We start from the raw sequence: 23,259 nt of genomic DNA, 5'->3' as shown, positions 1-23,259 counted from the left end.
ATCCACATGCTTTAGCTCCTTGAACCTGAATGAGGCCATTGGGCCTCATTTTGAGCCATTCAGCTTTTAGTGAGGTAAGCTTTGGGGGAAGCATTTTTTTTGGTGTGTGGGGGGGGTGATTTAAACACTTTACTCCCCCGACAACATATTTTCTACTCCTTTCACCACCTACACCACCTGTACTCTCTGCTAATTTTGTCTCATTTTGAAACCTACTATGAGCATCCATTTTTGGTGCAATGTACAAACATACAAGCTATGATGACTCGAGGCTGACATGATTTTATTACTCTCGCAATATAACAGGTGCAGCCTGCAAGATATCCCTGGTACCGTGATACAAGAAAACGAGCAGCACTTTTAAATTTGTCAGTTTATGTTGTTCTAATTTGATCGTTACAGAAGCTTAACGATCTTACCTTTTCAGATTTTCAGATTTTTTTTTGAATTGCCTCTCATCGATCACAAATGAGAGGGGTAAATAAGTGAATAATTAGATAGCTCGTATCAGATGTTCTCATATGTCACATATTTTCATATTGTCCCCAAGTTGCAGAGAAGGATGAGAAATGACTGTCCCATCCTCTCAGGGTACATCTATCAAGAAGTGTTCCTAGCTGAGTAACATGCCTGCTGGTTTATGATAGTGTTCCCTCAGAGCAGTTTTAGGATTCCCTGATTACTTTGCTTAGATCAGTGAAGTGGAAGTCATTACTTTTTTTATGTACCAAGCAAATTGGGAAAGGCAAAGGCTGGGAATAGTATGGACACGACTAAATGCAATATTTTAAAATAGCTTTAATAATAACCGCAGTGCATTTCTCAGTTGCCAATTACTTTTGCATGTGTGGGATTCGGTGATCCAGAGGTATGGAGACATATCCTTTTAGTTATTGTGCCTTCCAGACCTTCTTCCTACTGCTGGGTTTTCAGTTAGCAGAAACCGTTGATGTATACCGAAGAGAGACCGCAATTCTGAGACTTACTATTACCCCGTATACTAACAGCCTCTGCAATAACAAACATGTAAATCTGTTTTACCCCTCCTGCCACAAGGTGAATATAACGCATGGCAGGGCTAATCACCTCCCTGTCAGATTCTGCTTTGCCTGCTGCATATTTAAACCTCCAACAGGGATTTAATGTGACAAAAATGAAATCAGGCAGAATGATGCAAATTGTCAAAGTAAATTCTCAGTTTGCTCAAGAACTTTAAAAAAAAAGACAGCTGCTCAAAATAAATTCTGTGACTCTGGTTCTTCTAATCTAACCTACTCTAATAAATGAAATTACATAATACTTCACATCGATGAAATGTCTATTTGTGTGTATAAGTGTCAGACTGAAGGGTATAGCACAATGCAACTCTGCACTGTTCTTATGGGAATTTTGAAATATAGAAATAATATATAATTTTAGTCTTCAAAAATCACCCTTGCGTCAATGCAACAAAAACCTCTATATTTAACACAGAGCAAGCAATTTAAGCCCTCACTACAATAAATAACAAGAAATATTACTGTTGTGTGAAAATAATAATAAAAAAAAGATTAAATCTGAGACTCAAAATGTAGGATGTGCCAAATGCCAGGGCTGTTAAACTGAATGCTCTCTTTTCCTTCCTTTCAATTTTATAATTAATCCTACTTGTGTTGTGTCTCAGAAAGACATACATTTGCAGGTTCATACAATACATGTTAAAACGGAGCCATCACAATGGCTAAGCATTCCTGTTCTGCTACAAAGCATTTCAAGTCCTCATAACGTTCCCAAAACCAACAAAGTTTTATGGAGGTACTGATGTCAATGCTGTTCTTTGTCCTTGTGTAGCTGTGGGGTTCAGTATCTGCCAAAGCGTTCATATGTATCTGTTGCTTCAGGCTATTATTACATGCTGAGGCCAAGTGAATAACTATGGAATTAGCAGGCAATATGATCTTTGCATATGTGAGAACAGGCACCGCATTGTGGTTTTTGTGCAGTGTGTGAAGTGAGTCTGTCTTTGGCCAGTGTAAAAGAATACAGCAATTTTATGTGTAATGTTTGATGTAATATTTCTCTTCCCTCGTATGTCATTAATAAATGGGTGGATTTTTCTACTGCATTGTGTGGTTTGTCATCATGTATTCCCTCAGTAATCATGAGCCATTTTCTTATGTCAAAATAATGAATGTCTCATGATACATTATGGATATGTTATGAATACTTCAGCTAAGCTACGTAATGCTTTACATTCATACACTTACCTACACATGCATTCATACACAAGTGATCAGTAAATGCAGTTGTCTGTTATGATATGGTAATGTCAGTTGTGTATCATATAATAAATGACATGGACAAATAATTTAGTTATATATTTGATAGAACTGCATATACATAAATAAACAAACAATTTCACTACATACTTATGATGGCTATTGGCCACACGGCTAAAAATAGAGGTGATGTAACAGTCAGAGGTAATCACTGTCTTACATAAGCAACAGGGTCAAACAGAAGTTGAACCAGGACCATTTAATGCTGCCAGTTTCATTGGAAGGATTTGCTGGTTAGGCCAACTGAACCTGCATTTTGCATTGGGCTGTGTTCAATGCATTATATGAAGCATGAAAACACCGCCATAATACGGCAGTAAATCTACTGGGCAGAACTCTCACATGGCCGCCATCTGATGTGATTGCATCAGACAGGATTACATACATGTGGGATGTTTCTTCCACCTCAGCCAGCAGCGATTTCATGTCCCCTCTGAGCTCCGCTGGACTGAGGCACCGGGTTCAGGTCTCTTTGGGTCACCCCTCTCCCACAGCACGTGCTCAAGAAAAGAACACAGAGATCCACCGAAAGAGAGAGACCTGGCACCAGCTCCTGGGTTCAATCAGTGTTCATCCTTCCCTTTGACTTGCAAATAAGTGCAATTGTTTCTTCCTCTTGTTTTTTTTTTCTTGACAAACACGGTTCTCTGAGTGTGACCATCATCAGTTTTAATGGGAAAAAACTGTGTTTGTAGAAAAGCACCGCTTGCATTTATCTGTAAGTCAAAGTTAAGGACAAGTGTTGATTGAATCCAGTAAGTGCTATTCTTTATGACCATGGCAAGCCATCCCCTTGATTAAAGATGCCAAGGCGCAGCGGGCCTGGTTTGCCAGCTTAAGAGCTCAAAATGTCTCAAAAGGACATGACTTAAAAGTGTGATATTTAAAGCGAGGGGTAAATCACTCTTTGTCTCTATAGGAGACTTATGACAGAGAGAAATATCAGCAGGCATAATCAATTAAGACAAATTAGAAGTAGGAATCTTAAACACTTCAGCTCAATGCGAACAGTCGAGGGAATTAAGTCAGCACAGAAATGAATATATATGTAATAAAACATTTAGCTATGTTTTCATTGGAGGAAGAGATAGCTCTCAGGCCACCTTTCTAAAAGTCATGCTTGTCCATTGTCATATGAGTAAAATGTTACGCCAGGGGCTTGGTCATTAAACACAAGCTATCACGCTGCAAATACCACCAAAGAGGACCGAGGTGAGGGTTTTGAATGGGGCTTAAGGAGGCATTGTGATTGATGATGTCTAACATGACTAACACGCTGCTAGCAGTCAGTCTCTGTGGCTTTGTTCTGTGGGGCATGATCATTATGTGCAGAAGCACATGGGCCGAGCAAATCTGCTTGCCCGTAAAGATCTCTGCTAACTGCGTACTGCAACAAAAGCTTGCTTATCATTCGGCAGAAAAAGAGGAACAGACCAGCTATCATGTGGTTGTTCACATGAATTACGTGAAGGTAGTTATCCTGCCAAACAGAACAAAACAAGCCTTTTTCCTGTTGGATCGGTTTTATTATGTGAACGTTATTATGTGGCCTTTTTGGTGCTTGTTGTCCTAGAGGACGGAAGTTGAGCATCGTTCTGGGCATCCGAAATTATCACCAAACAACACACCCACTGTACGACAACAACACACCAGCTGTTTCATTAGGCTGTAAAAAACAATCAGCAATCATCTTGTATGTGAACTGATGCAAAACAGATATCTTTCTCACGGCTTGTTTGCCAATGTGTTACAAAAACATTGGGCTTGCTCATAAAAGTTGTACTCTTTACCCACAGTCATTGATGTGATTCAGAGTAAAATGAATCTAGAGAAACACAAGGTTGCATAGTACAATGTATTGGGAAAAAAAATTATTTTGTATGTGTTAACACTATTAATGTGTTAACACAAGTCCAGCAATGTAGATTTGTGATGTGAAAGAGTTTTAACAATTTCAAACATGGTCAGTTTTAACATAGACTGATGAATGCTGGTTCAAGTAGGTATCTGACTTCTGTGCCCCTTGTAAGCATACCACTCAAAACTGGGTTGCTCTGTCTACATTAAATAAACAGTGATGTTGCTGAGGCACAGTCTGTCTACTTTTGCCCTCGGGCCTCAGTTGCAGCATCTGATTGATATATGGTGCATGAAAATACTGTCTCTCTCGTCACAGTGAACTAATGAGTGCGCTCCCGGGTGTGCAAGCACACGGCCGGCAGCCTCGCAGGTGTTGGGTTTCAAGCGCGATTCTGTGTGCTCAGAATCCCCCCACAATAAAATCCTCTGTGTCCTGCCTGCTGGAGGTCCAAACCTACAGACATCTGCAAATTTGGCAGACATGGGTGCATAGCAGCTCTGCGGGGAAACCCAGTGGGGAGAGAGTGAATGGTGGTGACACCCTCTCCGGTGTCGGCGGGAGTCCGATCTTTGAGCGGGCACTGGCTGAGCAGAAGGGCACAGGTGATCAGCACAGCTGATCTCAGGACAGCTCCCTAAAGTGCAGTGTCCTGGGTCTCAGGTGTGCCGGAAACCTGTCCTAGTTTCCAACTATTGGGGGGTTCAGCCCGCAAGGATTTGGGCGGTTTTCATTACAGCCTCCTTAGGACTACAATTAAGCAAATGGCTGACTATTTTTTCTAATTGTACAAATCAGGATTTGTGTGATCACATTACTCAATATATGCACTCTTTGCTATATTTCTGATGTTTGGGACAGATAGACAAAAAATTTCTGACGTTTGGGACAGATAGACAAAAGCTAACAATGTATACAATGTTTGTATAAATAATTGGCTGACCCAAGCCAATCTGTGGCATAAATATTTGATTCGGATGAAGTCATTTGTAAGGTAAAGCATTGTTTTGGTCATGCTAGCATCCTTAATCAGTATGCTATTGGGTTATTCTGGTTAATTGGTAAATGAGATTTTTGAGTTCTTCTCAGCAAGAAGAGCAAGTCATTTGTGGTACAAACATCACTTTATTGGTGTTCCCTTGTAAATTACCACAGACAAAGACTTGTGGAGTTAAAAAATGTTTTGAAACTGGTAAAAAGGTTTATTTGCTGGTCTTCCTGCAGGGAGGTTGCCTAGAGACTACTGTATGTCTTCTCCACATCTTCCTTATCACTTCTTTTTGATTTTTGAATAATTATGCTGTGTATCTTGAAATGCAAGAGCAAGAAATATTACTCAGTTGTCATTTCACTTTAATATGATATAATACACTCAAGGACAATCCAGAGATCTAAGAAACATGCAGTGTATTAAAATAAGTAAATTTCCATTTATTGAAAATTATGCTGTGGGTAATTTCTAATTGGTTAATGCATGTTTGCAATCACTCATCATGGCAGTCTTCTATGACCACTGGTAGTGCTGGCAGGCCTGCTGTTGCTAAAATGGCCCCGGCAGCACCTTTCCCCCCCCCCAAAAGCATCAGGTAACAAATCTGACACTTTAAAAGATCCGTGTGGGAACTTTACAGTGAATGAATCAAAAGCGCGTGATGTTTTTTCCCCTCACACGGTATCTGTGCCGCTGTGGTGTGTGTTGCTTCCTGTGCAGAGATCTGCTCCCTTGTGGCCAGGCCCCACGCCCACTCCGACTACATTAGATCAAAGACTGACAGGTGCACAGATATGTGGGTGTATTCAATCTGTTTGGGTTGAGGCATGAACCTTAAACAGTTTGAAAATGTTATTTTCAATGGAAAGAAAATTTGTTTGCACATTGTTGGCAGCGCCATGTCGATAATGTCAAGTTAACTGTTTGTGACCTATGAATCTTGTAAATAATTGTAAGATCGCAACTGATTTACGCCGTCACATCAGAGGGTGAAATTTAAATGAAGCAACCCCTCTGAAGTCTGTGCACTCTAATTTCCAACATCCACACTCCACTTTCTCACTTTGTTCATGTAAGGCAGGGATGGATAAGTGGAGCACCAGGAATCATGATTATATTTTGGTATAAACATTTTGAACTTAAGCATCACAATATTGTTTGAAGATTGTCTCCTTTAGAAAGAATTGTAGCATTTGTTGCTGTGACAATTGGAGCCTAAGTTAAAGACTGATAGATTCATAATGATTGGCATTATTGTGCTGGTTTCAATTTTCATGTTTGTTGTATGTTAAATCTTGACTTTGATTAATCTGCACAAAAAAAGTAAAGCTTTAATTCTCAAATACAGAATGATGGTTTTTGCATGTATGACGAGTTTGTGTGTGGCCCTCCCTCCTCCTCTGATTTAAAGTGTCTATTACCCCTTAAAGCTAGTGAGTAGATGTTGGACCATCCTAAAGTAATCCTGAATCCAACTCAACAGCCCAGTCACATTTGGGGCACTGTGGAAACCTTTATGAGATGTGTGTGGTGAAACCCAGAGGTGATTTGCTTTCCTGCACCGTTTATGCTGTACCATGGAGAGCATGCATCGCTTCATGAACACGGTCATGTTGCGTAACCTTGTTAGCATGTCAAGCTGTGACTTTATAAGGAAAACACATCCTTCTACATGCTACGACATTGGCTCCCGCACAATGACTGAATAATAAGAGGCAGCACTGTAGCCTCCCCAGGCATCCGACATGCAGTGAGACACACAGTAATAGAATAAAACCGGAAGGACATTTTCACCATGAGCTCCTCTGCCCACTTCCTGCACAAACGTGAGGACCTTACAATGTCACCATGGATTGGGCAGTGAATGCTGAATGGCTAAAGAGCACGAAACAGAGGGGACTGTCACAGAGAGTCATCGTTATCATTAGATTCCATGTAGTGCTATATGCCATGTCAACATGTGCCTCCAGAAACAACGAGCAAGAACGCGGCCACTCTTAAGATATCCTACTGATTATATGAGGCCAAGTACCAAGGCTACATTTGGCTTCAGAGTAGCTCAGTGGTTAAGGTGCTCACCTTCAATGAAAGCTTAGCTCAATGGCCTGGGTTTGACCCCAACCAATTAATCAGCCAATGATGCCCATAGGGATGGAAAATATTGGCTTGTTCTGCTGGGGATAGGGGTGGGTATGTCAGCCCAGGTCCCCTTGTCTCACCTTTCTGTTTTCCCGGCTGAGGTCAGTGGAGTAGTGCTTATCGTCCAGTGAGCTCCCACTTCATTGCAGTGTACTATTTGACTTGTAGTGTGAAAAATATCTGTTGGCTGTGTGCAAATACATAGGAGAACTGCATTTGTCTCACCTCAGTGTATTTAATACAGAGGTCTACCCTGCCTCTTATCAGAAGCCAGAGGATCCGTGAAACTCTTGCACATTTTTGGGATGTTCACCTTTACTCTTCTAGATGATAAATAACAGCTTTTAACTGGTCCACTGGGCATTGCATCTACTGTACAACATCAGTCTTTCAGGGTTCTTGTTTGCCCTATGAAACTTTAGACAAGCGTTTTATTCCCAGGAATACATCATGGATGTGAAGTTTAACTGTAGGCTGAGTAATTGCAAAAACAAGCTAAAAGCAGCATATCCCTCCTGCTGTGCTAGTTTTGAGAATGTGGCATTACAAATACAGTACAGAACATAAAAACAGCATCAAAATAGATCACAAGCAATAGAGACCATCCCTTTCTTTTGAAAGACACCGACTTTGAGAAAATATGATGCCATTTCAGCATAGTGAAATATAGAGGACACTTCCGTTATTCTATTAGAAAATGATTACTTGGAAGAAACTCCAAAGAGACTGCAACCAGAATAGAATGAGAACTGAGCAAGAACATTAGATAATGAGAATGAAGACAGCACAATTAGGAAAGAAAAGAGATTTCCCATGCCTCACATACAGAGAGGACAAAAATAAACTTTAGGATGTACAGACAGAAAACAAGATAAATTATTAAAAGTATTTAAGTATTAAAACAAAATATTCCTCACATTTTATGAGGAGATGCCCACCTAATGTAAACTATAAAATTTATTACAATAAATTTTCCTACTCTTGACTCTGATGCAAAGAGAAAATGTCATTCGCAAGGTTTAGAACCACATACATGCATTGCCTGGTCCACATGTGTTTAAAAAAAAAAAAAAATCTGTTGGTACGATACAGAGATATACACTATGGCATGGCACAAAATGCATAAACACATGAAAGATGTATTTGCTTCCAAGGTAAAATAGGTAAAATATACACAATTCTGATCAAAACCTGGAACATAAAATGGCTTTATAATTGAGTGAATTAAAGCATTTTGCTCAGATTGTTGGCATTCAACTTGCACAGAAACAGTACGTACACTTTTTCAGTTTAATCACTATAATTCTGACTAAAGCATTTTTGATAAGAAACTGCATATGACAGATGATTCTCTGCCCAGAATTGAATTAGGAATTATGAGTGCAGCATTCTCCGTGTCTCAACAAAACAAGACCACGGCCATCTTTGTTAAGCACTTTTGACCTCACCAACTGTGAAACATGATGGATGCCATGCACACAGAATTCCCGCATATAAATGGGGCCCTATGAAATTGGACTTTGCATATTAAAAATTGAATGATTTTAATGGAATTCTCATTGTGTGTGTGTTTCTAACTTGTTGACTGTGTGTTTTTATATTTCAACTTTGGAACACACGTGTTCTACAGAAAAAAAGGTTGGAGTCCCACAGTTGACATATTACCTGTGTCTGGATTTCTGCACTTTTCACTTTACCATCAGATCCAGACCAATACAGACAGAGGCGTCTGAGCACTAGGTCCAGACATTGAGTCCTACAGCATGTTTTTCACATTAGTGAGTAATAGACGTTTATTGTGTGTTAGTTGAATGTCTCCGCCCACATGAATTCAGCTATTGTGTCACGTAGCACACAGCTCACTTGAATAAAAAGACCATTGTCATTCAAGAAACAAACAAACAAGTAAGATAAATCCAGTAATGACAGGAAAGGCCCATAAGCACTGTGTGCACGTTGACAAGGGCCCTCAATTAATCTTGCAAGCAAAAAAAAGTGTGGATCAAAGTTGGATTGATTGTCACATAGTATGATATAATTTATAATGACTTATATTTAGCGGCTTTGATCCAAGGGAGTCAAAGCATATTATAGTGTAAGTAATGATTTTACCACATCCACAGACTGATCTTCAGCAGCCACCTTGGTAATACATAGCAGTGATTGTTTAGGCAAGTTCGACAGGTTGCAGTGGAGGAACAAAGATTACTGAACTAATTTAGCTGACGATATAGCTAGACTGAAGAATATTACAAAGAATTTAGATGAAGACTGAGGTTCAAATGTCAGACCATTTAAAGGACTGCCATGGGATCTTTACTGATCATAAGCCTGAGTGAAGACCTCAGTTTCAACTCCTCTGAATGATGCTATCTCATACAGCACAGTGTCCCCATTATTACATCAAAACAAAGGTTTTCTTCTTTGGTCCAGCGCAGAGTGGCATCTCCAGACCTACCAACGTCACTTCAATAGCAACCTGGCTTTCTGACGTGGTTTTTGTTCATATTTATTCAAACAGGGAATCTGATTCATCTAAAAAAGGCTAATAATCCTTGTTCCTTACATGGAAAATAGTAAGGCCATTCACGATTACATAGGTAAGGTTGTTTACAGACAAAAAAATGTTTTTACACAAAAAAAGTTTTAAGATAAATGTTCTATATCAATAATATGCTGTTAAAAGTAGCTCTAGCTCTTGCTGTGAGACCCTGAAGGTACACAGTTTCCCTTGATTAATAGTATTCTAGACTTCAAGGACAACAGACCTCAATCATGGCTGTCTGTATGACTTGAAGAATCAAATAATCAGTCCCTCAGAGAGCCACTGCAATTTTACAAATAAGCCCCCTTCGCACTCTTCTGTAATTGGAAAGGGTCCATTTTTCTGATAAAAGTTGAAATATTTTTAGAGAATAGCAATACTCTTGCTGAACTTGAGTCAGCACTCAAACCATATGGTTTATACAAAGCCTGTTTTTGTTGTGAAGCAGATTGTGTTGCCAGATTCTGAACCCAACATTGTTGGCCATAACAAAGAGGTACATTGATATTCACTATGCATACAAGCTGTTATGCATTTGTGGTCCCCATTAACAAATGTGTCAGACAAGCGTACAGTAGGTACTATCCTTTAAACCATTAGCCATAGCACAGCAGCAGCAGCAGTGTATCCATGTTGAAGAGTAGCTCCACCCACTCACCTGTAAAGACATGCAATTTTATTTCATTCTCCTTGTCATACCAAGCATCGGTGCACATCTGTTCACTGGTGTCTGCGATTGCCACCAAACAGAGGAATTTCCCTTGATTTTAAACCAGATCTGACCTGATACGAATCTCATTACAAATGGCATTTGCTTTTATTCCCTCCTCCCTCTCCCACCTGGAAAGGTTTTTCAAAAAATGTCACCCGCATTCCCGCAGCAATACCTGTCCCTCCTGCCAAGCTAAATGTCAAAGTCTTGTTTGCCATTTGTATCCATAATAAATCCATATTGTGATACAGTGATGATATTTTGACATGTTAAAACAAAGAAACTAGAAGGAAGCAACTTGCTGACAGTTTACCACATTAGGCAAGGTAAGTTAAATGCATTGCCAATGTTTTCCGTTGCATCCGTTTTTAATGAATTAGCATACTCAAGATGAACATAGATTATCCTAAAAATTGACAAAAGTGAAAGAGAGAAGTGAAATTACCCTTGTTATTTTGCTGATGTTCCAATAATTATTTTAATTATGTGAACCATCTGTCCTGTGACAACTGTTAGCTTCTCTAACTGGCTGCTTTGAGTATATTTGTCCCATCACAGCAAATATTTGATTGGGGCACATGGGTCCCGGTGGGTATCTGTCCTGTTGCAAGGCTTAACAACGACAATTGACTTGTTTTTTGAGGTGGGATTTTGCATTGTGGAAGATGAGCGCGTACCGTTTCTCTCATAAAAGGGAGTCAACTACAAACCCACGTCTATTGGCAGATTTTCATTCCCTGACTGTTGTTCAGGGTCGTACTGAGAGCACAGGATTGATAAGGTTAACTTAAAACGGCCATTAGAAGATAATGAGTTTAGAGTGACCTTACAGTAAGCATGAATCAGCTGATTCTGGCTCTCAATATTGTCACCCCTAGTTGAGCTGTGTATTCGCCCGTGGGATTTGCAGTTCAGCAGCGGACACACTGATGACCAGACTAAATTGAACTTGCGTAGCTGGTTCACAGCACACTCCCTCGTTAATTGGTCAAGGCGGTGTGATGTGCTGTAATGTTAATGGCTGGAGGGATGCCTGCTGTTGAGTGAGCCAAATTCCAAATAAACACTCTGATCTCCTGTTGACCCTGACTTAGTGTGCTGTGCAGAGGACAGAGATCAATTTTCATTATATATTGCCTCTGTACACACCCTCACCCCAAAGGTTTACTAGGGTGAATTTGCCATTTCACTGTAAAGGGCATCCATTCAAAATAATAATAAATAATAATACAAACCACATTCAAAATAACTGACGCTATCTCTCTTACATGGTTATAATCCATTTGGATATAATGTGTTTCCCTCAGGTTGACACTGATTTTAAGCATTTGGAAACCATTTGATCACAAAATATTATCTGCTTTAGATCTTTCCACATTATGAGCAGTTCTAACAAGGAAAAACAAAAAGGGAAAAGCACTTGCTGAGACTGCACTGTTCAACAGACTTTCAGCCAGAACGAATTGGGGTTTACTGTGTGCTGATCGGATTCAAATCAGGTCAGCATTATCTTTATTTTAAAAGGAGTAAGAATCTAAGCAAATAACATTGTGTGTGTGTGTGTGTGTGTGTGTGTTTGAGTGTGTATATTCACATACTCTGTAAGCTTTTTGTCACACCTTACATTTGAATTATATACAACTAACAGGATTTAGAAGAACTACTTTACATTAGAAGTACATTACATTATTGTAATTTAACAGATGCTCCTTTACAGAGTGACTTACAACTTCCTAAAGTGTGATGTTGCACAATCAGGACACCACCAACCATATATGAACAAGAATAAGTGGTGCACCCACAGTTTTACTTTGTTTAATTAGCAGGTTTTTTATTTATCCCAGACTGCCAAAAAAGTCAAACCTGATGAGCCCACTGCATATGAATAGATGAAAATATGAAATAATGATATGAAATAAATATTCTACTGGGGTGTAATTACTAAAAAACATGCTGATTTTAGCTCATTAGTATCTGCTATTCATGAAAGACACTTTTAATGTATTTATTCTGATTTTAAAATATAAATATGTAGCAGGCAGAATAATAAAACCACACACAATTCTTTTTTTTCCCCACACGTTTTATGTGAAGCCAAACCATAATGAAAAAACTTACAAATGCTTCTTTACACTGCTTCTTTGCTTGGCACTCAGTAAGAAATGGCATGGTTCTGATGGCAATGCATAGACTGGTGTCCTGTCTGCAGGTGTATAATTGTACATCAGCTGCCTCAGCCACAGAAATCTGGATATGACCCTATAGCATATACATGTCTCACAGAGGTCACGCATGTGGCTCTGTCAAGGTTCATACACAGCCAAGACATGATTAGCCCATGGCTTATCCAAGACATGATGATAAGGGGAATAACCTGACAATTCATTTGCTAAATATTCAATTTATTGCCTATTACATTTTAGCACATAAACCAGACATGTAACATATTCTACTGTGCTGGAAGTCGCTCCAGATAAAATGTCTGCTGAATGACCGTAATGTAATGTAATGTAAAAAGGTGTGTGAAATCACTCCAGCTGTTCATTTCATGTCATTTAAGCAAGTCAATGATGCCTCATATCTGGTAAGATGTGTGACAAAGTCGCCCCAGGATGATCAACAATCAGACTGAGACCAACAAAGAGGATTGGTCTCAGACCATTTGGAATTTTGCTTGGTGCATTTGTGATGTTGGTCCACCAAAGATTTGTGCAGGCTGAGGGATGCAGACAGTCATTTTTGCTATTGATTCTGCTGCTTGCCTCCTGTGTCACTCATGGATCGTTTCCAAAACGACAGTGTCTTACACAGATAGACAACAATTTCTCACCCTGTTTCATTTCTACTGCAATGATTTGGTGAAAGCACCTAATATTCACAAGAAAAATGAGAAGCACAATGCTGCATGCTTCTGTCACGCCTGTATAGTCTCCAGGGAACTATAGTGTCATGTAGAGTCTATCGTCTCAGGTAAAGAGTAAGTTTCCATGTGAAACCAATACATTTTGAGTCTGTGTAGTAAGAAGCAATCCAAACAAACAAATTGAATTTGATTGGAAATTTTTCCAGTGCTTTTTCTCAGTGATCTAGTGTGTTTTCCAGTGCATTTTCTCGGTGTGAAATGAAGAAGAACTTTTTTTTCAATTTGGGTTATTTGATAGTGCACAATGAAAATGGAAAAACAGGAAAAGTGTACTGCTCAGCAAGATTGCATCTGCTAAGTTTCCCTGATGGGTCAGGGTCTGGGCGGCAGTGTAGCATAGTGGTTAAGGAGCAGGACTTGTAACCGAAAGGTTGCCAATTCAATCCCCGCTGGGACACTGCTGCTGTACCCTTGGGCAAGGTACGTAACCCACAGTTGCCTCAGTAAATATCCAGCTGTATAAATGGATAACATTGTAAAGAACTGTAACCTATGTAAGTCGCTTTGGATAAAAGCGTCTGCCAAATGAATAAATGTAAATGTAAATTCAACATTTAACTGATCAGCTGTGATTTAACATGGTATTGTTTTAAAATGCTGTTAGAAAGCAAGTGAACTGTATTGCCATTGCAAAAAGATAGTTGAGGATTCATAGACATTTCTGCTTCATAATCCTAAAATGGTATCTGTGTAGTTCAGTTTAACAAGGGACTCAAAGTGTCCTATCCTTATGGCAGAGCAGTAGATCTATAAATAGTTACACAGGTCACAATAATTCTTTGAAACACACATTCATAAGACCTGTGTTTCTGTAAGGGTTCCTTCATGTTTTCTAATTCAGTTACAAAGGTAACTCTCCAGGCCAATTGCATCAAATGTATTTAAACCATTAAATCTACTTAAAAGTGATTTATTAGAGCAGTTCCAATTTTGCTGTGAAACAATTTGACACATTGACAAAGACGGCTTGTTGCAAATGCACATAGCAATGCAGGCAATTTACTCCTTTATTGTTTTTGTGGAAGGTAATTGGTCGGTGGGTGAGGGCAATTCAATTTAAGAACCGTGGAGTGATAAAGGTCACTTTGCTTGATGCCTTTTGGAGAATAAAGTAGCTTTAATGATAACCCCACTCAGCAAGGAAAGACTCATGTGGATAGTTTCAGATGAAATCTTTCCACAATACCACAGCTGCTGCAGATGTACAGGGCACAGTGGCAGTGGGAACATGAGAGATATATAACCTTCAGCAAGGTACTTTAGCTCAATTTCTCCACTAAACAGTAGTCAGATGTGAAACCATGAGCACGCTAGGCTGCCCTGATTGTGGGCCTGCTAAGAAGTTAAATACAAAGATGCTGGTATAGATTTTAATAAAGAGGTGACAGTTGTCTTTTCCAGTGACTTGCTGTTATCATCCACTTACAGCTTGCTTGTTTATGACTGCATTGCTAAGACTATATTTATATTATAAGTACATTCAGATTCTTCCCATTTGCATTTTGATAGCTAGAATTGCTAACAAAACATTGTTAAAATATTTTAAAAAATTAATACAAATATTAATAATTTATAGCTTTGCTAGCTGTTGTCAGGATAGCTATATTATTCCAGGGACAACTTTGTCAAAAGACAGACATTATAATCATAATCTGCTGTAGTTCTGGGTTCATTCTACTTTGAAAATAGGTCTAAGACCATCTTGCCCACCCCCATCCTAACGCAATCATTTGTATGATTTTGATCTTGACACAGAATCAAATGTCTAAGATTTGACTCTGGCTAGTTTTGCCTTGTCTGCTTTAAAAGGATTAGGTCTCTCAATAGAGTAAGGCTCCACCTGTGCTCATAATAAACGCTTTAGCAGACTGAATATCTTGGGAGCCCACACTCCACTGTAATTTTGGGACATTTTCCTAGATTTATCATTGCTTGTTGAGATTTGTATTTTCTAATGACTAACTCTACACAGACCCACTCTTGCTACTTCTCACTCTTCACATTTTGAAATTTTTTATACGACACAAAAAGGACAGTTGGAAAAGGAAATCCATATCATTATTAAGATCTGATCATTGTTTATGAGGGTCTGCCTTTGTCATTTCCACCATGTTATCTCAGAGACATATTTCCTCATCCTGCAGAGATCAGAGTTGTGGCAACAAGGCAGACTGTGTGGTAGAGTATGAGGGTCTGTATTTGCGTGACCCGTGAGGCTTTTTGTGTTTACACAGTTCAATACACATTTTACCCTTTCTACCCTTTGGCAAGATACCTAACCCACAACTGCCTTAGCAAACATCCGGCTGTGTAAATGGAGAACATGTAAAGGTTGTTAGCTATGTAAGTTTCTCTGGATAAAAGTGTCTGCTAAGTGACACTAATGTCACAATAACGTAACATACGAGTGGCATTAACTTTATTCAGACACAATGAGATAAAAGAGTAAAAAGAAAGAGCGCTAGATCACCTGTCTGATACATCAGCTCCACACTAGAGGCCACTTGTAGTTTAACAGAGATTAATGGAGAGGATGTAAGAAAACACCTCTCCCGGTCGCTCATGACCAATTTATTGATGTGAAAAAACAGAACGGTAGGCTCTAACCAGCTTTGAAAAATCCACTTTAGCAGATTTGAGTTTAAAGGCACATTTCTGAGAGATTAGCAGGTGTTCCTTTGTGAATAATCCCTAGCGGGATTTTTGTCCAATTTAAATTCTCTGAGGGCTCTATCTGTCCGTGTATTGGCTGAATTTGGTGAAAGGTCTACTGGTTTCTTTGATAAAGTGCTGGATAACAGGTCACTGTACTACACACTGTTGTTTGTATTTCCTTTTTAGGTCTGTATGTCTTATTTTGTCTGCAAAGGCAGTTTTATTAATTGTCATTAACCCTTTCCACTAACTCTTTATACTTTAGCCACCTCCCAGATCAAGTTAGCCAGAGTTTATGAAATTACAGTATTTTTTATGTCTTCACTGGATTGTTGAATCCTAACACCCACATACAAGTGATTCCCGGAAGCATTCCAAGGATACAACTGTTGCCAGCAAGTCATTATAAGTAACAAGTCAAGCCATCAAAAGTCACAAATAAAGGAGATGCTAACTGCATTTCCAGTATTTGATGCCTTTATTTGTGCTGTTTCTACCCAGTGCTGGTATTTATGGATATTGGGCTCCAGAGACAGCCATAGGCGTCATTTACGCTGGAGACGCTAGGGACATGTCCCCACCACTTTTTTCGTGGCCATTTCGTCCCACTTTTGAAAGCCTTTTGAAAGCCTTTAGTTAGTTGAACCCGTCGTTGTCCCCAGCACTTTTCAAAACAAACTGACGCCCATGGAGACAGCCATAGCTGTAGAGTACATTTGCAAGGCTTGCAAAAGGTGGTTGTTGCCTACTGGTACAATAATAGTAATTCTTACTGGTATGCCATTTTAACAACTTGTCAATGCTGTTCTGTCACACAAAAATAATGACAAAAACAAAACATTTGTTGGACTGTTAGCTAAATAAGCACATTTGTAAGTTTGGTATTTGTCATACACTAATCATGCGCACTGCTGACTGACGAGTGGTTAGATGGGAGGCCAGAGGGGACAGTTATCATAACCTGTGGACCAGTGTTTATTTGGGGAATGAGCAAGATAAGTGCATTTTTTTGCAACAAATTAAAAAAAAAATCTTTGGCAGTTCCCCCAACAGGTTCTCTATGTAAACACAACCAAACCACTGAAATAATAAACAGAAATATTCAATCAAACCAAAAGTCCCATAGCGGTGAAAACAGTCAAACTTGTAGCCTAGCTCAAAAGTGTCTCAAGAAATGGAATGAACAAGTTAGAAAACTACATTTTTAAAATGTCAGATATGATCGACTTCAGAAGAGTCTGGTGTACCTGGAGATTTCAAAGCCCTCATCTATTGCTTGATTCATAACTGAAACTAGCATTACTCTCTCCTTCTGTGGCATACTTGATTGCAGAATATATCCTGATGTGTCACAGATGCATGGGAAGCTAAAAGAACGCTCTGGGATGGTCAAAATGTTGTCTGTTTGTTAGCCTGCCAAATAAATATTCACAAACATTTAGAAGCAATTTCAGTGTGCTGGTACTATTATTTTATTCATACTGCATAAATGAACCACTGCTAGTGAGATGCATTGATGGTCTATTGCCAAAAATGTTGCAGACTTCCTCAGCAGTTTTGACTATATGCTCTTGTCAGAAATTTGTTCTCCCTCACTGCCCGGGCAGAACTCACAGCTATGCCATCTTGCTGACATTATTTCAGCTGATGACTGTAGCTCTGAACTACAATTTCCCACGATTCTGCACAGACATCCTATCTTCAAAGCCAAAACTTTAAAGTGAGCCCTTGTTATCAGAAGTTAGAAACCTTTTGGAAAACAAGAGCATGTGTATAATTGAGATGACATACTATTTATTATTCAAGAATTGTAATACATTTGTTGACTCTGCAATGGAGCAACACCCACATAGAAACCTTGACTAAAAATATCAGGATTCAAAATATCCCATTGGTCTCTGCTTTGTACTCCAACTGAAGTCTCAGTGTGTCAAATCTGATAAGGGTGGTCCATCACACGGTGTTGTATTCTGCTACAAAGAAAGTTAAAAACTACTACTAGTCTACTGCCACTACCAGTACGGTGACTACTGTAATTACTGCAAACTTCCATCATTAAATTTCCTTTGATATTCCCTAACCCTTTATCTTAAATCAGTAAAAGTGAAATACATGAAACAATAATTCCAAATGTCTGGATGATGGAAGGAAACCTTGGAGTTATAGTAGCTGATATTATAAGTAATACTACACAGTGATAGCTACTTTTGGTAAAAGTTTTTCATGCATGGTTTTTTTCATGGTAGCCCATGTACAATGGGCTTACTTAATGTTTGTTAACTACCTAGTTATCTAGTTAATTCACTAGCTAGCTAGTTATGCAGCTATACATTTCAACAATTAAGTTAACTTGCTATGCTATACAAGTTATTCCAAAAAGTACTGTGTAATGTCTGAACAAATGAATATATTTAAGATAAAATTATCTACCAGCATTGCAGCAACATAGTTAACAGGAACATAATATTCATGTTTAGTAGTTTGAGTAGTTTATAAAAATATATAATTTAGTGACTGCTGTGTGTAAGGATTGTGAGGATGCTGTAACAATCTCTGTTTGTTCTTATTTCACTTGAAGAAAACAGCCCTCCCCCCTTCATAGTGCAACAGAAGAAAACTGGTGAGTCAAAATCTCACCAGTCTGAAAACCATCCTGCCTAACTGAAGTTTAATTCACATAAACTATTCTCATTTAATTACAAATGCAATGTCAGGACAAGTACTACACAAGATAAGTTGCACTGCATGAATGTATTGATGTAGTGCTTTTTTCTGTTGCCAAAGATCCTGCCAGTGTAGACAAAATACATTACATTAAATGAGAAATATTTAGCAACCAATAAATAGTGTTTGAAAAGGAGGAGAGCAAGAAGCCAAGGCATGATGTCTTCGTTTTTTATTTTAATGACTTGAAGACAAAGATAACTGCTTGTCCATGTTACCATAAACTGAAGTTTATTGACTGCAACCCAAAAGCTGTGTTGTTTTCCTCCCCAAAATAAAGGGGCTACTAACAAGCTTAGTCTTTATGGATACAGCAAAAGCCAATTGGATTTATTTACATTTATTTATCAGATAAATTCGTGTTTGAATGTTTCTTGAAATATGTCAGCAAATGATGAAAGAAAACTTGAGATTGTTTTGGTATTTATTTCAATTCAAGAGAAAGCACATTTTTTTTGGATATAAATGTTCCTCTGACCTCATGTTGGCTGATGTGAGATTTATTGAGCAAGGTCTGGCTTAAAAGTTGTGCTGGCCAAAGAGCAGCACATAGTGCACCGCCTCTTCCTTCAGCCTAATGCCTTCAGGACCCCAGGGCTCTCCTTGTGTCTGCCCGCAGATCACATTACAAGGGAGGCAAACCTCCCAAGTCCCGCAGGACCGGAGCACTGTATATCAAACTCAGCTGCCTAGCGCACAGCACCAGAAGACGGAGGGCACAGTGGAGTCATTCAAAGGGTTACTCCGAATAAAGAAGCAAAAAAGAAGAAGAAACCCACAAACTAACAGCACGCCAAAGTTGCCCTGGACTTTGGAACACAGCAGCAGCAGCAGCAACAGCAGCCAGAAGAGCTGATCAACAAACTTTTCTCTCTGTTCTGCTTTGCAAAGGACATGGGGTGCAAACTACATTAATTAGTGCTCAACACTTTGAGATCAGGCTTAGTGGCACTGAACCCACTTGCCTCTTCATCGTCAAAGGGTCTACGATGCATGCCTGCACGCCTGGGATAACAATAATGTTTTTATCTTGAGCATGCACTGATCTTTAGTCCATCTGGGACACACAAGGCTGCAAATGGTCAAGACACCAACACAACAAAAAAAGAGTAACTTTTCACAGTAAACTGAAGTTCACACCAAGGAAAAGTTAATTATGATATACATATTCTGTGGACATTTGGGTGATGTCCTCTCCAGGTCATTCAACAGAAAGAAATGAGCAGTCATCTTTAATCTGAACTGTTGTGTGTCACTTCAGACTTGAACTTTGAAGAGTACAAATCTGGTCAGGGTAAACTGAGGGTTGGATAAGAGAGAATGTTTTCATCTCCTCTACATCCATTGATGGTGCAAATGCTTGAAATGAATTGAATTATTTTAACTGAATCATGTGGATTATGGAGAAGTCAACTATGACAAGAGGAGTCTCATCGCCAATATGAATATCACAAAGACTTTGTTCTGTCTGCTGCTCTTGTATGTAAGTATACTTTTTGTTTTCTCCCTTTGCAGTGTGTTTATGTATAGAGACCCTTGCAGTCCTTGAACCATTATTAATCTTGTTAGCACAGGATATGATATTGAGACAGTTCGCCCACCTTCAAGATAAAACATAGATAAAACATAGAAACATTTTTCTTGCATCATCTCTGTACCATTCATATGCGTTGATGTCATTCAGTTGGAAAAATGAAAACTGATAGAAATCATTCAATATCATGTGATGGCAGTGCATGTATTCATCTGAGATTGGACTTTGAGCCAGTAGCTGTATGCAGTTAGTGGGAAAAATGTTCTCATCATATTGTTTAGTTTCCTCTTCAATGCAGTGCTTTGTAGATACCTTGCCACTCTCATGATACCAAGGCCACCTGGTGCCTGTATCTCCATCTCATCCAAAACAAAGTGTTCCAGCATTTGTTCTCAATATTAATGGTCCATCAAACCAGCCAACGCAGGTTTCATTTTAGCCAATGGCTATCTGACAGGTTGGAAAGCTTTTGGCAGGTTCATTTATTCCTAAATTTCATTATGACATTAAAAAAACAAATGCATTGCATATAAGTAAATAAAACTATGGACTGTGGAATGGTTATTCCTTTCTGTTCACACCTATGTTCGGTTGTCAAAAATCAACCGTCCTCATTAACCATAGAAGAAACATACAATGTCAATTGTGTTTAAATTTCCACAAAGACAGTAATACTGTAAAATACTATGTAATGGACAAGCAGGACTGAATTGTGGAAAAAGATCATTGTGACCTTTGTTCCCAATTATACTGCAGACTATCACCCTGGATACTCAGAGCATATTTAAATGCGTCAGCTGGAACTAGAACATCGCAAGTGTTGACAACCTCTTGATATCCTGAAGAAAAAACAAAAAAGAAAAACATCATGGAAAAGCAATTTAAAAACATCCCCAAGGACCAGAGTGTGGGAAAAATATAGAAAATTTGTCACAAGTTATGCACAAGAAACAATATCCTAGTATCCTCACATTTGTGATGTACGTTGTACACTCAGAAATATTGTCATTACATGTTATCCCCATATAAAAACACAAACAGTTAAACCCTAATTATTCATGCTGCTAAACCATAAAGATGTGAAAACCACTGCCTTAAATGACCATATATTCACCAAAGTTATCCATCTATGTCCAGGTGGACCTTGTGAAATTGGAAAGGTCTCTCTCACACCTTTCAGCAGCCACGCTACAACAAACTTGTCGCATGGCTATTTTCTCGGCACTTTGGTCAGGCACTAAAAAGGATTAAGAAAAAAAAGAACACTTTTTTTCATTGGCGCTTAGCTGAATTTTCCCTCTCACATGGTGGGGGGGGGGGGGGGGGGGATTAATTGAGTGACGTGACGCTGAAGTTGTGTTGTCAGGGTAACTGAGTTCACAGAGGTGCGCTAACTGGCTCTACCTTTTCTCTTCCAGCCCGGTACACAATGTGAGCTCTCCTTGCTCACACTGCTGCAAAAGTACTGCGAGGCTCTATCAGCCCTCTACAACGTCACAGGTAATGTCACATATCTTTGCCACTTTGCAATAACCTGAAATATAATACTGAAATAATAAAACGTGCTATGAGACAGTACAGAGTACTCAATCCCCTTCTAGTTATTGGAATTACGATGAGTGATTTTTTTTTTTTTGAAGAAAAAGAAGGGTTCAGTTATGCAGTGCAGCTTTCGGTTCACACAGCAGAGTTACTTTAATCCTGCCGATTTCCTACTGTGCTCTTTTGAAGCCGTTCCCGCCTAAAGTCAAGATTGACTTTAAGTGCCCGCTGCCTCTTAGGCAACCGGTATCAGTTTAGCTACATGCGCCATCAATATATTCAGGGCAGCCTATTCCGCTCCAGAGAACAATGGCTGTGGGTCAAACACAGAAGAGCGCAAGCAGCCTCTAATGTGTGCAAGCTGCAGCTGTGGCAGCGTGGCCTTCTTTCTGAGATTCTGAGCTTATCTGGGGTGTCCCAGAGCCTTTTCAGGCCAAGTGCTCTGAGAGGAAATCCAAACCGGACTGGAAATCTTATCCAGGACATATCAGAACCTACCCCTCTGACAGCGGCAGATCTGGGTGCATCGGTTTACGGGGTGACATCCGAACCGGGCGCTGAAGTGGCCGAGAGGTGTGTTCTTGGTAGGGGATCACTGAAATGTGCACTCTGTTCCCAAGCGGTGTTTGTAGTCACGTGACTCACTGCCGTCTTAGGCTGGCAGCAATGTGCACAAACTTTGATTTATGATCACTGATGTGGAAATAAGGATGTGTGGGCACCTCAGCTCCTCATAAGACTCTGGACAGCAATGAAGGAGCAGGCTCTAAATTGTCTGGATCCTGTCTCTTGCAACGTCATTCCAGCTACACACAATATTGGTTGGAGGAATCCTTAGATGTTTTAATGAGATTAAATGGGGGTTTGCAACTTTTAAGCAATTGCAAAATTAGTGTGCATACCAAAATGGCAATTTGGTGAAGGAGAACAGAGTCGCAGATCTGAAACAGCTGAACAGATATTTGTGAGATCACACAGCATAAATCCTTGGAAGTGTATTAGTTTATAAATAAAGGATAAAAGCTGTTGTTGTGACACTGCTTCAGTGACACAGATAAGCTGAGCTATATTTAGGTACAACAGCAATTTTAAAGGAATATTTTTCAGGAATTTCTGCCTATGAATTGAATGATATACAGTCAAATCAGAAACACAAAAACAACACATCTATCTCTATGGAGTATTCAGTAAATCTGCTCAGAGTGAAAAACTGTATATATTATGTTCTTGGTCAAACACCATGCAGTGGCTGATATGGGAGAGAATTAAGTACTTTCCTCAAGAAAGAACGGAAGTAGTGCTTTTAAGTCCATTGTGA

Source organism: Megalops cyprinoides, chromosome 24 (assembly GCF_013368585.1).
Source record: "Megalops cyprinoides isolate fMegCyp1 chromosome 24, fMegCyp1.pri, whole genome shotgun sequence".
In the NCBI taxonomy this organism is placed as follows: Eukaryota; Metazoa; Chordata; class Actinopteri; order Elopiformes; family Megalopidae; genus Megalops; species Megalops cyprinoides.
The sequence above is the reverse complement of the archived record's forward strand: the minus strand, read 5'-3'. Positions refer to the sequence as shown.